This window comes from Anolis carolinensis, chromosome 1 (genome assembly GCF_035594765.1).
Source record: "Anolis carolinensis isolate JA03-04 chromosome 1, rAnoCar3.1.pri, whole genome shotgun sequence".
Lineage (NCBI taxonomy): Eukaryota > Metazoa > Chordata > Lepidosauria > Squamata > Dactyloidae > Anolis > Anolis carolinensis.
In genome coordinates this window covers 26,858,161-26,876,418 of record NC_085841.1, presented here as the reverse complement: position 1 = coordinate 26,876,418, position 18,258 = coordinate 26,858,161, and the positions used below count along the sequence as shown (strand labels likewise).

General features: G+C 38.8%; 1 long non-coding RNA gene across 1 annotated transcript in view; it reads right to left on the bottom strand.

Annotated features, from left to right (window-relative positions):
• Positions 1-2,235: 2,235 nt before the first annotated feature.
• LOC134296437 (uncharacterized) overlaps positions 2,236-18,258 on the bottom strand; it is a 175,632-nt gene continuing 159,609 nt past the window's right edge. Inside the window, exon 3 of the long non-coding RNA XR_010003184.1 lies at positions 2,236-3,720. This is a non-coding gene — a long non-coding RNA (uncharacterized LOC134296437). The remainder of the gene's footprint in view (positions 3,721-18,258) is intronic.

Sequence of the window (18,258 nt, the reverse complement as noted above, 5' to 3'; positions counted from 1 at the left end):
TAAATTGACCTAATTCATTTCAATGGGTATAAATTGAATTTAATCAAAATGTTCTGTCCACATAAGTTTGTGAGTACCTTGTGAGTCAATCCTGACTTTGTTTGCTTTAACTATTTTATTCCCACTGTGAGAAAATATTGGACAATATTGGAAAATCTTACAGTTTTTGAAGCCAATGTGTCATTTAGGTCCTATTCACTGTCAAATTTGCACATGTTTTTTGTGTGCAGAAAACACCATTTTTATACAGAAACATTATTTCCTGGGTAGAAAATGTTGTTTTTGGTACAAAGCAACCACAAATGCATTTTATACAGCAAACATCCTCAATTGCAGCACTTTCACTACAAGGAATAACATGTTATATGTAGGTAATAATATTCCTACCATAGAAATATTGTTTTATGTGCAGAAAATACAATTTTCTATACAAAACAACTGCATAAGATTTTTGCACAGAACTGTAGATTCTCTCATCAGTCCTGAATTATTCTTGTCACAGTTTCTTAATACTCAAAAAACACATTGTTCACTCATTGTCCACTCTGGCCCAAAACATAAATTTTTGCAAGTTCTAGTGTTATGCATATATGTTATCACAGAACTGAATTGTAAGAAATACATCTTCAAAAACTTGTTTAATCTCTTTACTTTGTGGATGCCTATGTACTCGCTCCCCAAAATACCAGTAATGATATAAACAAATGCAGTTATTTTGCACCACACTTCAAATAAGAAGATGGTTGTTGGGAGGCTTTTTGGTCTTACTTTTTTTTCTGTGTACTACATCTTATGATTTTGCCATATGACATCCATCTTCCAGGTTAATTCAACTAATGCACACATGTCTGTTTTACAATAAAAGTTTAATAGAGAGGTTTTTAATGTGTTCACGGATTCTTAGAATATCTAATTACATAGCAGAGAAAGAAAGGAGGCAGGAAGGAGAGCCATTAAAAAGAATATATCTGAAACACTGAAGGGCTGATTCTCCAGGCACCTCTACTCTTATTAAACATTTACTGCTAGGAGCACTTTCTGACAGCAGAATATGTGCTAAACATATTTTTTTAAAACCTTCTAAACACTAGGCCTGTAATTTTACCTCTGGCCATGGTATTTCCCAGCATTCTGTAACTCTATCCACAGCTAAGATCAGGAAACTGAACGGTGGGAGAGGACAACATACTTCCCACTGAGTGACTTCTTCCACTGACAGTTTTTTCAAGTTAGTGAGAAATTCATTGCTGGAAGCATCACATGCTTGGACAAATCTGTCCCTTAATTCAGAATTTCACAGATGGAATGTGAGAAAAGGCTGGAGGAAGATGTAAAAATGGCAGGAGCTTTGAGAGCAGGTACAAAGATGTAGCTTTGATTGGTTAGTAGAATCTTAGGGATGTCCCAAGTATAGAGCTGATGTGACGTATTTCAATAGGTTATATTGGCTATAGAAATAGAAACAATAGTCTAAAATATTCAGAAAACTGTCAAAAAATATTTGTAAGTGTTGAGAAAACTTGACCGGATTCTTTATATTATGTATTATGTTGCCTATATTTTGTCCTATGTTGTTTGGGCCTCTGGCCCATGTAAGCCGCCCCGAGTCCCCACAGGGAGATGGTGGCGGGTTATAAATAAAGTATTATTATTATTATTATTATTATTATTATTATTATTATTATTATTCTGGACTGATGGAACTTTTCACTGTTCAAGACTTATTCTGTGCAAAATTTACACATGGTAGTATAGAACATAGCAAAAATGGGTTTCCTGTATGCACAAAAATGCTGTAATGGAGGATTCATTCTGTGCAAAATTTGCACTTGGATTTGCACAGAAAGCATTTTCTGCACAAGAAAGAATATTTTTCCCCCTGCCTTTGTTTACCACTGATCATAGTTAAAACTGAATTTGTCATCTCATCACCATATCCATAAGTTTTGTGTTTCTATTGCTATTCACACATATAGCCAACTCATAAAGATCTGATCCTAGGCACTTCCCTCCATGCATCTGAGGAATTAGACCTAAGTCTAAAAACGTTTATGCTACCAACTTCTTTCCCGCAGTTACTCTCAAAGGGGCTAACAAGATTCCTTGACATACTGATTCAGACTAATATGGCTATGTTTCAAATACATCAGTTAGTGGTGAACCACAAATGGCGGACAGCTTCAAAGGACACAGAAAGACAAACACTTTGAAATGACTGAGAGACAACAATTTTTAGTCTTCTCATTATTTACTTATTTATTTAATAATTTTTCACTGCTTTACAAGACATTGGCTTTCCTGTGGTAGAAATCAGCCCAGTAAACCTCAGCATTAAATTATAAAAGGCACCCTCAGATTAAAAGATTTTATAATAAATCCATTTTATCCAAACAAAATTTCAAATATTTAACAGCACAAAATGCCATAAAATTTCTTTAAAAGAGTATGTTTAGAAAAATATTATATTAATGCATTCTTTCCAAAAAGGAGACATAGAAACATTGTTGCAAGTATGAAAGTAATAAAAAGCTGAATGGAAATTGTTGCTGTTGTTAACAACAAGATGTAGTCAGCCTCTCTGAAAAAAAAACCCAAAAAGGCATGGCAATATAAGAAGTAAAACAGACTTAAAAGCTGAAAACAGTACAGTAGAAAATAGAAGTTTCTTATAGCAGCAGGCAAGGAGTTTTGATCATGGGAATGCTGCTGAAAATGAACCCAGAAGAGAATATTTGTGGAATTCAACTTTGCAGGCCTAGAAGAAAAGAAATGATCTGGAGAACAACTGGCTGAATATTTCCATATCAAAACTAGGCATAAAAGCAGAAATATGTACATGTCCTGAGGTGTCACTCGCCAATTTTCAAAAAAGGATGAAAAGGAATCTTCTCTATTTTTGCACAAATGCTCCCCACCACCTTCTCTGGCTCCATGACTTCTGTGCAATACTGAAACTTTTCCTCGGTCCTTAGATTTCTAGCACTGAAGTAATCTGGAATTTCCACTGAGCATTTCAATATGCAGTTAAAGCATTCAAACAAAACAGAAAGGTAAAGTTACTAGGGGAATAGAAATAAGAGTTCTGGGAGTGAATGATTTTCAATGTCTTTCCCTTTGCAATGTTAGACATTTGAGGACTTAACAAAAAGCATCATTGGGCAGAGGATACAGCACTTATTTGGGGGGTCATTCCATAGGCTCCCTGTAGATGACATGAGATTATATGACTCACTAGAACATACAGTAATGCCTGACAAGGTAGAAAGCAGCAGGAAAACAAAAAGGTTGGGGGTTGCAGAACAGAATGAGGTTCACCATAAGTCAAACTCAATTTGATCACAGTTAACTTAAACAAGCTACATGCTTGCACAAATGTCTTTATTGTATGGAAAGTTTTTGAAAACATGTAACATGGGAAATAAGGCGAATTCCCAGCCTCGCACTGAGCTTGCCTACTCCTGCTGCTTTTAGGAATGAGCCCCTTTCCCTGAATCTGGGTGTGGGCTCTGCTCCTCCAAAGGTTCTCTCTGACTCTCTCCTTCCTCTTCTGCTGTTTGTGGGAGATGCTTGAATGGATTCCCCACCTTTCCCTTCGTCTTCTTCTGGGGCAGCAGGAACTAGTGGATGGAATCATCCTGGGTTAGGGTGGCTGGCTTTGAGCCACCTTATAGTTGATCAGCAAAACTGGCTTCTTCATTGGCTTGTGTGGGTGTTCACATTCTGTAACAAACAAAAAAAAAATCCAGATTTTACATCCAGAGTAAATCAATCCTGTAGAGCAGTATTTCTCAACCTGGGAGTCGGGACCCCTCTGGGGAGTCACAATGGGGGTGTCAGAGGGATCACCAAAGACTATAAGATAAACAAATTTCTCATGGTTTTAGCAACCCCTTTGGCAGAGAAGGCTGAAGATCCCTCTGCCTGTTCTTCTCTTCCTTTTTGGAAACAGACAGCAAATTCTCCCAACAAAAGTATTCACATTTGGGCATATTGAGTATTCGTGCCAAGTTTGGTCCAGATCCATCATTGTTTGAGTCCACAGTGCTCTGTGGATGTAGGTGAACTACAACTCCAAAACTCAAGGTCAATGCCCACCAAACCACAGCTGTAGACGGGGGGGTTAGGGGTTCAACCCCCCCCCCCCATGAGATTTTTTAGTTTTTTTTAAAAAACCTGGTTTACTCATGAATTGTAATTGATTAACCAAATCCCCAAGTGAGTCCACTGAAGTTTAGCGATGGAGCCTGATTTCCAAATTATTTTGTGTTATGGAACTACTCTTCATAATTCACTAAAAAAAACAATTCAACTCCCCCACACACACCCCTAAATCTTTTTCTGGCTGTGGCCCTGCACCAAACCCTTCCAGTATTTTCTGTTTGTCATGGGAGTTCTGTGTGCCAAGTTTAGTTCAGTTCCATCTTTGGTGGAGTTCAGAATGCTCTTTGATTGCAGATGAACTATAAATTCCAGCAACTATCTCAAATGACAAAATCATTTGCCAACCCCACCAGTATTCAAATTTGGGCGTATCTAGTATTTGTGCCAAATCTGGTCCAGTGAATGAAAATGCATCCTGCATATCAGATATTTACATTACAATTCATAACAGTAGCAAAATTATAGTTATGAAGTAGCAATGAAAATAATTTTATGGTTGGGGGGCACCACAACATAAGGAACTGTATTAAGGGGTTGCAGTGTTAGGAAGGTAGAGAACCACTGTTGTAGAGCATTACAGAAGCATCTAACTTAAAGGGACAACTGGTTATCTGATATATTCATTTATTGAAATATCTCTATTCCATCTAAAGATCTCACAATGTTTTACAGTAAAGCAGGTGAACATAGCATGGAATGAAGCATGCAGAATAATCACAGGATGTTTCAAACCTATACCTGTTAATATAATCTACAAGCTAGCTGGCAATGCCCCCCCCCCCGATGTTGCTGCTAACTGTGAGAGAAATAAGGTTGAACACTGTGAAAGCCATTCTCTGCATGGCTATCAGCCTCTCCCCAGTAGACTCAAATAAAAAAAAAAGCTTCATGAGAACCACCACTCCTCTTAATGTTCCCCCAGCAACAGCAAGAGTATCCCTCTGGGCAGCTAAACCAGGAAATCCCAATTGCATGCCCCCCATGAGGTTCTGCCTCCATGGGTAAACCAAGAATGAGCAACTTGGAAGTCCTTGAACAGACTCAGAAGTGGAGTGGGATGTGTTGTAGCCCAGCCTGTTCAATCTGTGATTGTTCCTACTCCTGACTCTGTGATTCCTCCTACACCTGCCTTGCCAAGATACTCTGGGTTTGAGCCTGAGATTCCTATGCAGCCAGAAGTGGAGGAAACTGCTGTCCCAGGCCAGCCAGAGTTTCGGCTGGAGGATTCTGGGAACAGGCACACAATGGTTCCTAGCCGGTTGCTTGAATCACATTCCTTGAAGGAGTCAAGGTCAGGTTTGCCTTTGCCAGATGGACATTCTAGTGAGGATTTTCATTGTGATAAGGCTAATGAGCTTGACCGTAGGAAAGCAATTTATCAGCAGAGGAGAAAACAGGAGGGTTTTCACTGCAGCCAGAGGTTGTTATTGAGAAATAATAACAAGCAGTCTTCCCACGGAAAGAGGTCTTGAATTTACCTTTAAGAGAAACTTTGTTCTCTGAGAAATTTAGAGGTGGTAACTTTGCTCATCAAGAAAGAGAGATCTCTGCTTCATGCTCCATGTTCCTGTGAATTCCATGTTAATTCCTGCAGTCTTGTACCTTGATTCTTGTTCCAGTCTTGTCCTTGCTTCTGGGGATTTTTGTGTATCCAGTTGATGTTCCAGTAATTTGCAGTTTGAATTTCTGCTCCAATCAAGACCCTGTTTTGTGTTCCAGCATTGATCCTGTACCTTGGTCTAATCTTAGAGTGTTGTCTCCTGTGTTCCAGTTTTGCCTCCTGTGTTCCAGTTTGATTCTGTGCCTTGGACTAATCATTGATACCTTGCTTGGACTAATCTTGATACCTTTATTGGGATTAACTTTAATATCCTGTTTGGACTCTGATCTTTGAGTGACTTTTATAGACTCTTGCTTCAAGATTCTCAAGTACTTTATTCTTGTGGACTTAAATCCCATTTCATTGACTTTGAACTTTGATTTGCTACTGCTTGCATATAATCTTCAATAAACAGCTTATTGCTTATATTCCTGGGCTCCAGTGTGGTTTTAAGGTGCCCCTGCAGCCTAGGGGTGCAACAGGCAGATCAAAAGACAATCTGGCAAAATGGCACTACCTAAAAGAATCCTCCACCTTGTGCGACTATGGAGCAGAACAGACAACTTCACATCTGTTTGCTTGTCTGCAATGTTCTGCCTCATGTACAGAGTAAGAATTGTTTGAGGCTACAGACAATACGGTCACTGTTGCACGTTTTTGGTTAAAAGATATTTAGCCACTTGTGCTCCTTCTATTTTTATCAGTTTTATGCAATGCTTTTGATATGAAATAAAATAATAATATGGTGGGTTTCCATGGCCAAGCAGGGATTGAGCCCTGGTATTCTAATTTTCAACCCTCAAACAACTACATCATGTTTACTGTCATATATAATAGAATAGTCCCCCAAAAACAGTGTGTCTGATAAAGGGCTAAATTACTTTTTACAGATGCAGGTTAAGACATTTACATCAATGGCATGAACTGGTAAGAAAAGCTAAAAGCTTATTCATCACTCCTTGGTTAGACTCATAGAGTCCTCATCATGGGAAAAAAGAAAGTCAACATATTTTAAAAATAAAATCATAGCATTTCCTCAGAGCAAAGAAGCAAGGTCTTTCATCTCTATGATAAAATAAGAGATACCACAATGTTATTTCACGTTATAACAACCTATTGTCCAATATTACTTACTATTAGCATATTATGTAATTAATTACACATTTATCCAAAGATACAAGGGTAGGCTACTGAAGAAAGCAGTTGCTTCAGAGTTATTGTTAGCTTAAATAAAAACCTGTGGTAGGTAGCAATTATGTCCACATTCCATGCATCAGTTACTTGTTAGACTAGCTTATTTTCTGATTCCAAAATTACAGCTTAATTTTACATTGTGCCAATGAAAAACTCAACCCACCCTACATTTTTAAAATAGGCATATCAGTAAGGTTTTGTTAATGCGCATTCTTTCACTTTTGGTAGTCAGAATTATATATCAAAACTATAAGTGCTATCAAAACTATAAGTGCTATCATGTTGACTAAATTACTTTGACCTGTTTAGGCAAATACAAACTACAAATTGCTTTTAGATGCTGAAGATTTTTGTTGAAGGGTAGCCTGGTGTAAGGAATGTTGGTCTGCCTGCTAATAAATATGGGGTAATATTTTTATTCAAAGGGGTTGTTTCTGAGGATGTGGAAATATCGAACTTCAAAGCTCATTGCTGTTCTGTGTATATATTTCTCTAAAGAAATATTGTTTCTCTGCACAGAAAATACTGTTTCTAGTGCTGAAAATACTATTTTCTGAGCAAAACATACACATTTTGTGCAGAACAAGTTTGGAATTGTGAATGGGTTTTGAAAATGGTGAGAAGAAAATGACTGGAAATACTTATTGCTTGATTTGATTAAAAAGAGTGAAGAATTACATTTTAAGCATACATCTTCATCCTGAACTCTAAATCAGATAAAGTGAAATTTCCCCACTCTTTGGACAAAATAGTTTACTTTTCCCTTTCTTTGGAGAAGACCACAAAATCTATAAAGATGATAGAAAAAAAGAAGGCAACTGAGGCTGAAGGAAATGAAAGAGATGGTTTATGGGCCTGCTCATATCCTCACTGTATGTTTTGTTTTAATATTGACTCTCTGTCCAACTTCTGGCTTCTTTTACATAAATTTCAGCTGCTTCAAGGCTGGAGGGGGGAGGAATTAGTGTGGGAACAAATAAACTTTCTTTTACATAAATCAAGAACACACAGTAGAGGAATATTACATCCCCTTCCTGAGTTCAATATTGCAATATTATTTATGAAAACATTTTTGCAGGTATTCCAGACCATGCTGTGTATATATTCCCAGGAGAAGTGGAGGAAAAATGCCAAAAGCTGTGAGCCATAATACTCTTGGCAGTGGACAGTAAACAACATCAGAATGGATCATGTCACTGAAACAACAAAAGGAGGTAGACCATCCTTATATTTGGAAAGGTTTCATATTTCTGGCAGGCTCCCTCCCTAAAAAGAAAACTTCTTTCCCTTTGCCCCAAAATTTATGCCTGTGAACAGTACTTGTCCTATGCAGTCTTGTGTGATAGTTCTGTTTCCAGTTCCCCTGCTTAAAGAGAAAGGCATAGCATTTAAAAGACAATGAACACGAAGACTGTACAAGTTAATTATTCATTCTGTCAGCTTGTTCACTGTTTATCTCTCATCTATAAGATAGACATATGACAATAGAGTAGCATTTATGTTATTCTAACCGTCATGCTGAAGAGGTCTGCAGATCCCAACTCTGAATAAGCTATGATTTACTTTTAATAAAACCGTTTCCCTCAATAACAAAGATTTTGTAACTTTATGAGGGTTAATTTCTCTCCTTTAGTGGTACAGCAGTAAAATTTTAGTTACAGTATGCAAACGAGAACTTCTAGCACCTTTGAAACTGAAATAATGAAATACTAAAATTGCATAGACTTTTGTAAGGCCATGTCTACACTCAACCCAAAGCTAGTGCTGGGACTCCAGACAATTTACAGCTACATCTGGGGTGGATCCATCCTTTTTTGGCCTTACCCCAAGCTATGCAATATTGACGAGAAGTCTGGTATTTCTCAGAAGTTCTGGAATGGCCTTCACTTCTTTCACTGTGTGGATAGCTGGATATGATCCATTTTAGACTAATGAAATATCCACATTGTAGAAGTCTCGCCATCCCTTTTCCCGTGTGATCTATACAGTGGGTGAGAGTTACCTCTTCTTGTCGACACATGTTTACGCACCCATTACTGACTTCGGCTGACTGCACAATGAGAATGTTTTTCACAGCACTTTGAGACTGGTGGGGAAGTAATGGCAGTGCTGCCAAAAACAAAGAACAGATCAGAGGGACTGATCCAGTGCTCGATCAATAGGCCTATGTGGACAGTCCAGCATTTTATAGGTCAATTCAAGAACAATCAAGAGCATAATGCTATGGACTGGACACAGAGAAAGTGACCAGTGCAGACACAGCCTATATCTATTGCCTCAAATGCATGAAGTGAAGTACAGTAGGGTCTCACGTATCCAACATAAATGGACCAGCAGAACATTGGATAAGTGAAAATGTTGGATAATAAAGAGTGATTAAGGAAAAGCCTATTAAACATCAAATTATGTTATGATTTTGCAAATTAAGTACCAAAACATCATGTTTTACAACAAATGGATAGAAAAAGCAGTTCAGTACACAATAACGTTATGTAATAATTACTGTATTTATGAATTTAGCACCAAAATTTCGCAATTTATTGAAAAATTTACTACAAAAACATTGACTACTAAAAGGCAAACTGTGTTGGATAATACAGAACCTTGGATAAGCGAAGTGTGGATAAGCGAGACTCTACTGTACCTAGAAAAAGATCTTTATAGTGTATATGTGATTCATCATATAAATGCAAAACTTGTGGGAATGGTGATGAAGTGACATGTTCAGTGTTAGCTATGGTTGTTGGGGTACAAAAACAGGAGAAGATATGTAGTCTAAAGCCAGGGTGAGTAGATAATCATATGAATGGTGGAGGGAGCTATTGGAGTATAGTATGATGCTGGCCTGGAACTAGAAATAAGATGGGATAAACTTGCCAGACATTTGGGTAGCTACTCACCTTGGCTCTAGGCAACATCTTTCTTCTTGCCTTTGTCACCCAACAACCATTGTTACTAGGGTTGTCCATATGTTCGTAAAAATTCTCCTACCGTAATTATTTAGTATTGTTCCCGTTTTTTGACACGAGTATTGAAATGTTTTCCCTGGGCGCAACTGGCAATGTAATACGATCCATCGTTGGCCCATTCTGTAATTGTGTCTTAAAATTTTCGTTAATTTTTTTCCTCCAAAATTTTTTTTAATATTTTTTAAATATTATTATTTTATTTTTATTTTTGTTTCTGCAACCTAACATGAACGGGAGCCTAGCGCAGCCTAACATGGCTCCCACTCCCTGCCAATCAGAGTCTTCCACGATGGCTAAAAAAGGTGGGGGCTAAATCGCCTCCGCACGGAGCCAAGCCATTCTGGGTTGGGATACTGAGGAGAGAGGGTGGTTTGCGCGCGCCGTGAAGCTGAGAGGGCAAAGTGACTGGGGGTAGAGGGTTGTTGCTGCTTAGATATTGTGTTGGGGGGAAATTGGCTTGGGGCAGAGTCCTTGCTGTGGATGTTGGGAATTTTTTTTCCAAAGGAGTCTGCATCCCTCCCTGCTAGTGCTGAGCTTTGGGTTGGTTCCTTCTCCTGAGGTAGACCTTTTGCCTTTCTATTTTTCCTTTTTTGGAATAAAGCAATCACCCCATAAGCCTTTCTTTCCAAGCCTTAAAAGGAGGGAGCTTGAAAATTATAGTTTTCTAAGCAGCACGTCTGCTTCCCTGTAAGCGCTGAACTTCCCGCCAAGGCATTGCTTCCCTCACACTCCATTTCTATTCCCAAGCCTTTGGCTGAGTTTTATTTCTGCAATCACAAAGTCAGACATGAATTTGATTCAATAGAGGGTCCACAGCAATTTACAGTTTCCAAAGGACATTGCCAATCCTGTCAAGGCATTGCTTGGCGTGTGCTGCATTTCTAATCCAAAGTCCTCAGACAGAGTTTCATTTCTGCAATCACAAGGTCAGCCAGTGGCACCATTGATCAAAAGGTTCAAAGGCAATTTATAGTTTCCAAAGGACGTTGCCAATCCTGTCAAGGCATTGCTTGGCGTGTGCTGCATTTCTAATCCAAAGTCTACACAAGTAGAAGAGGGACTTTTACAGTGATAAGAACCCAATTGAACAGGAAATAAGACTTTCAAACCAGGAACAGGTTTCTTCAAATATTGAAAAATAGTGTATTATAAAAAGATATGAAAATTCACCAAAAATCATAGGAGACAGGAAACATTCTGTAATTTGTTTAGCAAAGAGTGTGGAATGTGTTCTCCCACTGTACCAAATTTGATGAGAATAGCTCAAGAAATGAGGGCAGGAGACCCCCAGAAAAGTCCCCCCCGGTTTCCTGTTTTTTGGCAATTGCGCATGCGCGTCCGCCATTTTAGAAACATTTTAGAAACATTACGAATTTTCGGAAATATCCGAAAATTTTGGGTGAAACATTTAGAAATAATTTCTACATCGAAGAGCCGGCACCCCCTACTTTAGAAACGAGAATTGAAACATTTTTTCCATCGATCGGACAAGCCTAATTGTTACAACTGAACTGGTATGTTTTAACTATTGTATATTGTATTCTTTTTGATTTAAAGCAACATAAAGACTTGGTTTTGTCAGTTAGCTTCACTTAATTGTCAGATATTGTGATGAGCCTAATCCAAGCATGTCAGAGATCATGTCTTGTGATCTGAGTTGTGGACTAGTACTTCGGAGACTAAGATTCAAATCCCCACTCAGTCATGGAAACTCACTGGGTGATCTTAGTCAAGTCACATTCTATCTGCCTCAAAGGAAGACCAAGAAAACCACCCACATTTTCTAAAAATAATCTTCCTTCAAAAAAAAATCACATAAAAGGTTTGTGCATCTTGGGCCATAAATCCGAAATGACTTAATGGTACACCCCAAGCTTAGCTAAGTTTGGATCCAGTCACCTCTCCTTGATCTTTCACAACAAGAGAGCATGTGTTTGCCATTTGCCATTGGTAGATATGTGCATTTTCATTTTGTGTACATTTGCCCATCATTGACACCACTAATCAAAATGTATTTCCCACTGTCTTGATTTGTGGGTCGGGTGGATATTTTGGCTATTGTTATCACACTGTTTGATTTTGTGGTGTTATTTCTAGGAGAAATGAAATATGGTTATATCAAGCAAAATAATTGTGTAGTAGAAAATGTTCTTGGCAAACCCACATCAATCTAAGATGAGCACATAAGCAAGCGCTTGAATTGAATCACTATTTTCTGTTTATTTTTCTATTGACAAGCCAAGGAATATAATGGGCCATTCTCAAACTCAACCTTTTCCTCTAGACAATCAGTTATTACTATTTTGAGTAATAGAGGCAGAGGCAGAATCTTCTTTTTTGTGTCTCTTCCCAGGATTCCTGACCAACCGTTTGCTTAAATGATATTTCCACCACTCTACAGATGTTATTTATTCACTTTTCACTAATGTTCAAATTCATAATGCCTCAACCATTTGTAAGGCACACAAAGTATTTCCTTATGCTAGAATGAACCTTGGCTTTTGTTCCCATGTGAACATCAAGGCAAAATTAACCAGATGGAAATGGAGTTGCACAACATGAGCTATTATTTACAACACATTAATTGTGTAGAGCGATAAAGTACAAATAACATTTATTTGGCATCTTCTTATGTCTTATCTAATATCCATTGTCACCAGCAAATCTTTTCTCCTTTTACATTCAGCAAAGTGTTGCCTATGGGTCAGATGCAGCCTCATGAGACAACTCCAAACCTCCTATGATCTTTACCCTACCAACCCCAGATTTATCACCCTATGGAAAAATGTACTTCAGAAACTTTTGAGTGGCAATTTGCCATGTATATATAATTTGGCCCTGTTAGGCCCTATCTGAGACCAAAAGCATTTCAGGGAACTATAAATAACTAGAATATCACTTGCTATTTTTTAAAAATAAAGGTTTTGTTTGGGGGGGGGGGGGCTAAGGTAAAGTGGAACTTACTCCCTTCACATAAGGGTAATACAAATATAGAATTTATTTATTTATTTACTTCATATCTACCCTGCCTTTCTCTACCCCAGAGGGGACTCAAGGCGGCTTACAAATCTGGCAAAACTTCAATGCCGCGCAAGTAAACAATAACACACATATCATCAAAAATATAAACAATCTAAACATATAAGCAATTAAAACACATATCAATCAATTAAACAGATTAAAACCATATAAAATGCCGAGTCATGATCTCATGTCCAAATTGTTTTGCAAAATCCATAGTCCATTATTCAAGCTGTTAAAGTTTCATTCCATAGTTTCCTATTCACCAAACGCCTGCAACCCACCCACCCCCCAGGTTTTAAGTTTTTTTCTAAAAACCAGGAGGGGTGGGACCTGCCTGATGTCACTGGGGAGGGAGTTCCACAGCTGAGGTGCTACCACTGAGAAGACCCTGTCTCTCATCCCAACCAATCATACTTGCAAAGAGGTTGAGACAGAGAGCCAGGCCTCCCCAGCTCTTTAAGGCTCATAGATGGAAATGCATTTGGCCAGGTAAGTTGGACCAGAACCATATAGGGCTTTATAGGCCAAGTTCTGCCCCCACACTATCTTAACTACTTGGAAGGTGAACTGGCTACACAGGGAACAGAACAGAGATTAGATAGTGTAATGCCTCATGGGTCTTGTAGTCCTGCTCCTAGTGCCACTGTGGCTGATGAAGATGAAAACATGGGGTTTTCGCCGGCTCAGCAATAGCCGGAATCCTTCCAGATGCCTGATGTTGATGTTTTTGCCCAAGAACCCATTAAAACAGACCTTGAGCAGCTCTCACCTCCTTTCGCTAGGAGACAGTCCTATACTGCGGACAGGGGAGTGAAAGAGCAGGTTCGCAAGAGTTTGAGAATTGCAGCTAAACAAGACACTGATTAGCCATGTTTCCCCTGGGAAAATCTAGGGAGTCTCGCATCTGGAGAAAGCTGGGTTTCATTTCCTGTTCTCTAGGGAAAGAGAACGCTGGACACCTGCTTGGCAGGGAAACGAGACCCAGTTAAATGTGCCTGGCACGGTTGGTTCCGTGCAGAGTCAACAGAGCAGCTTCAGGAGTGATTTCGTGTTTCCAGCCTTGTGTGGACTTCGCAAAGTCCGCAACCCCAGTCTCCTTGCTTTGCCTAGCCAAGTATTCAAGTATTGCCTTGCCTTGTTCCTAGCCACGGACCTTGTTCATAGAATCAAGTTTTGTTTCAGCCTTGTTGCGAATTTACCTTGGACCTTGAAAGACTCTGGACATTTCCCCACACTATTGCTTGGCAATAGTGTGTGTTTCGGTTTGCTGGATTCTACTTTGAACTCTAATATCATTTATTGGACAAAATATTTCTGGACTATATTTGACCTCATTCGATAGGTCTGCTTCTGGACTAAATTTTCTACTTGTTTTTATTATTCTTATATATTTCTTTAATAAAGATATTAGATAGTTATTGGCCTCCGTGTTCGGTTCTTGGTGCTCCGTTGCCTTGGGCGTGACAGATAGTTGAATAAAAAGAATTTTTAACTCACAAGAATTTTAGGCTTTCTCTCCTCCTGAGTCTCACTACAAAGTCTTTATGAGAAGAGGCAAAGTACTTGAGAGATAATAATAATAATAATAATAATAATAATAATAATAATAATAATAATAAAAAAACTTTATTTATACCCTGCCACCATCTCCCCAACGGGGACTCGACGGGAACAGTTCTCGCTGAACCAAGGTTCTTGAATCTTTATTTCTTCTTATTGTCTCTTTCTTGTATGGTGTTCAATTGACTCTAAGATTGTCCCAATATTTAACTCTGACTGGACTTGAGTACAGCTCATACAGCTCTGACTGGACATGCTATTTTGTAGATGCTCTGGCCCTCCTCTCTCTTCAACTTCTAGTCACCAAAAAGACTGACTCTTCCAAGAACCAGAAGTGCCTTGCCTGAGGTTCCGTCCCTGAGGGGATTCTTAAAGGGGCAGGGTGACGGAGGCTTCAAATAAAAGAAGGCTGTCTAAGACTGCCCCCCCCCCCAGAAACAGTACATAATATTCCTGTAAAAGAGCGTAACTAGGGGTTGACAGTGAGTGTCTGCATGGGGCACAACAGTCACTAATGTGAAGGAACATGGGGATGGGCATTTCCAGTAATCACAAATACAGTGATTTGTCCTTGATCCAGTATGCAGAAAGTATGCATGGTCTCCAGATCTTTGATAATTTTAGTTGCCCTCCTCTGGACACCTTCCAGCTTGTCAATATATCTTTTAAACTGTGGTGCCCAGAATTGGACACAGTACCCCAGATGAAGTCTAACCATGACTTCTCTCGATCTAGACACTATACTCCTTTTGATGCAGCCCAAAATCCCATTGGCTTTTTAGCCCCTATTACCTCATCCGCTCCATATTGCTCAGGTCGAATACTGATTTCTTTTTGGGAGAAGACTGAGGCAAAGAAAGTGTTGAGCAGCTCTGCCTTTTCCCTATCCCATTAGCACTTCATCACCTTCTTCATGCAGAGGCCCTGCCATTTCCTTTTTCTTCCTTTTTCTACTGACATGAAAAAGAACTCCATTTTATCTCTCTGGCAAGCCTGAGCTCATTTTGTGCCTACATATGTGAAAAAAAAGACAATGATACATTTCCATTAGATAGAAGAAGGTTGAATTGAAACATAATCAACCTAGAATTTTTTTAAAAAAATTGCTGCGTTACAACATACACACCAACAGTTGGAAAACCTGTACTCAGCATAATACTCTATATAAGTCAAATGTCTTAGGTTGAGTTGCAGTGAGAAGTTAGCAATTATTAGGCTGTGTCTGTGTAAATTACATGTCATTTGGAGAATAAAGTACAGAAAATCAGCAGTTTTTCAGCTGTTTAGTCTAAACCTGACCCTTGCTTAGTAAGTTCTCAGTTCCAGTTTTTCCTCCAAAATGACACTTAAGCAAGCTATTATTTGCAAGGTTTGGTTAGTATATAGGGTTTGGTGGCAAGCACTAGAAAACCCTGACATTAAGGATGTTCTTGGTGGAAATGGCTGTGTTATTATCTTAAATAAATGTCATGTATTTGTCTTGGAAGTAGCAGAATGCCCGGCAACCAGACATGACATGGAAGGAGTACAATTCCTTACAATAAATCAAAAAGCAAAGTGAACAGAAAGGTCATATTCTGTATTTTTGAGTATTCAAAGATGGGTTGTAAAAAAGAAAATCTAAGAAAATAATATTTTTACTAGAATGAATATGGACTGGATCCAGATGTAGGCATAGAATAGGCCTACTGAAACCAATATGACTTATCTCCCGCAATCATGTTAATGGTGGTAATTTTTAGGTATCACTTATTCAATGTAGATGGTAGCACAACCAAAGGGTTAAAATTATAGGCATTGTGAAACCAGGGTACAGAGCAGTGGTTTTCAACCTGTGGGTCCCCAGATGTTTTGGCCTTCAACTCCCAGAAATCCTAACAGCTGGTAAACTTGCTCACTAATATAGAGGAATTGCAGTGAATGAGATCTCCATAGAAGACAGGAATCAGCAAAGTGTCCTTCTCTGTCCACTAATGATCCTGTATCCTGGAAGCAAAGGTTGTGTGGTTTCATTGATTCTAATGTCATTTAATGTTGGTCATTAACCAGAGCTTAGGACAGTTGCATTTTTATACTACCAGGGAAGTTATCATCAAAAAAGGTAGCTTTTCCAAATTCCAATTTTAATCGACAACACATCCAATTTTAATATTTCAAAACCAGACGATGCAACGGTCTCTTCACCACTGGAACAATGTAAGTGCTTATATTAACAATGGAATACTTACTATTTAAAACTTTTTTATAATGGCATCATATATTATTTAAAGCAGGGGTAAACAGCTGTGATCCTCTAGATATTTTGGCCTGCAATTCCCAGCAGCCTTAGCTGATCAAGATAATTCCAAAGTGAGAGGTGTCCTCCAAAACATTGGAGGGCCATGGATGGTCTACCCCAATTTAAAGCATCCATGAATAGCTTACAGAGTAATAGCACATTTTATTTGGAATATCATCACTTTAACTCCAGTCTCAAAGACATCCTTTCAGTTGTATGCAATATATATTTCTGGTTGATTTCAATGAACTAAGACTGAAAGTTAAAAACCATCTGTACCTTCTGTTTCCGCTTGAGACATTATTTATGTTTTTGGCTTTGTACTCTGAGCTAAATACAGAATGTGTAAAGACCGTTAATTAACCCTTGGAGAATTGCATTTCCCAACAGCATATGGAATGCAAAGATGTTTTTAATCAAGCAGTACAACTCCCTGGGTTTATACAGGTCCAAATTGTCCTACTTAACGAACCCAAAGGGAATAGATTTTAAATATTTTCTTAACACAAATCTATGTTGAAATAAAGTTACACCTAAACAAAAGCCACAAAATTCAAATTTGAACCTAATGAATCATTGTCAGCACAAAAGCTGGTGGCAGGGTATTTAGTGATGTGAATGTATAACTTCAGTATTCATGCTCTTAGCCTAAACATTCTGTCTTGGAAGCAGAACTCAATTACTTGTGGTGGAACTGAGGTCGAAGCCAATGAACTTGGATCCAAGACATCCTAATCAAATTTATTGGCTGCATTATATGCTCCTAATTTATTGGCAATCATGCAATTAAATGTTTTAGGCAACAATTTAGACCACACATTCATTTTCTAGTTTTACTGATCCTTTGATAGAACAGAACAACATTAGCAGGAAATTGGTGCAGATAAGATTATCTTGAATCTTTGTGAAACATGTGAATGGGATGCAAACTGATTTGTACAAATGTCCAAGTTTATATTTCAAAGAATGGAACTGAATAAATGGAGAATCTGTTAAGAGAAAGACAATGAGAGTATATGATTTGAATACTTTGTCTGTAAAGAGGTCCAAATTTCCTGTCTTCTTAAAAGATCTGTTTTCTATCCTGTGAAAGAAATCCTGCTGAACACTGACATAGATGGGCTATTGGTATTATGGAATATATGTACAATAGAACCCCGGTTAACCGAGCCCCGGTTAACCGAGGCTCTGCATTATCCGAGGAGCTGCCAGGGTGCCCCTCCCCCTCCCTCTCTTTCTCTCCAGCAAAAGGAGCCCTCGCCCCTTGGAAGGAGCCCACGAGCGCCGCTGCCTAGTAGCGCTCATGGGCTGCTTCCCAAGGGGTGAGGGTTCGGCCCAGGGAAGTAGGCCACGAGTGCCACTGTAGCAGTGATCGCAGCCCGCTTCTGGGACACTTCCTCTGGCCTCTCCCTCTCCTCTCGCGAGAAGGAGTTCCTTCACGGGAGAGGAGAGGAAGAGGCAGGCACTTCCTC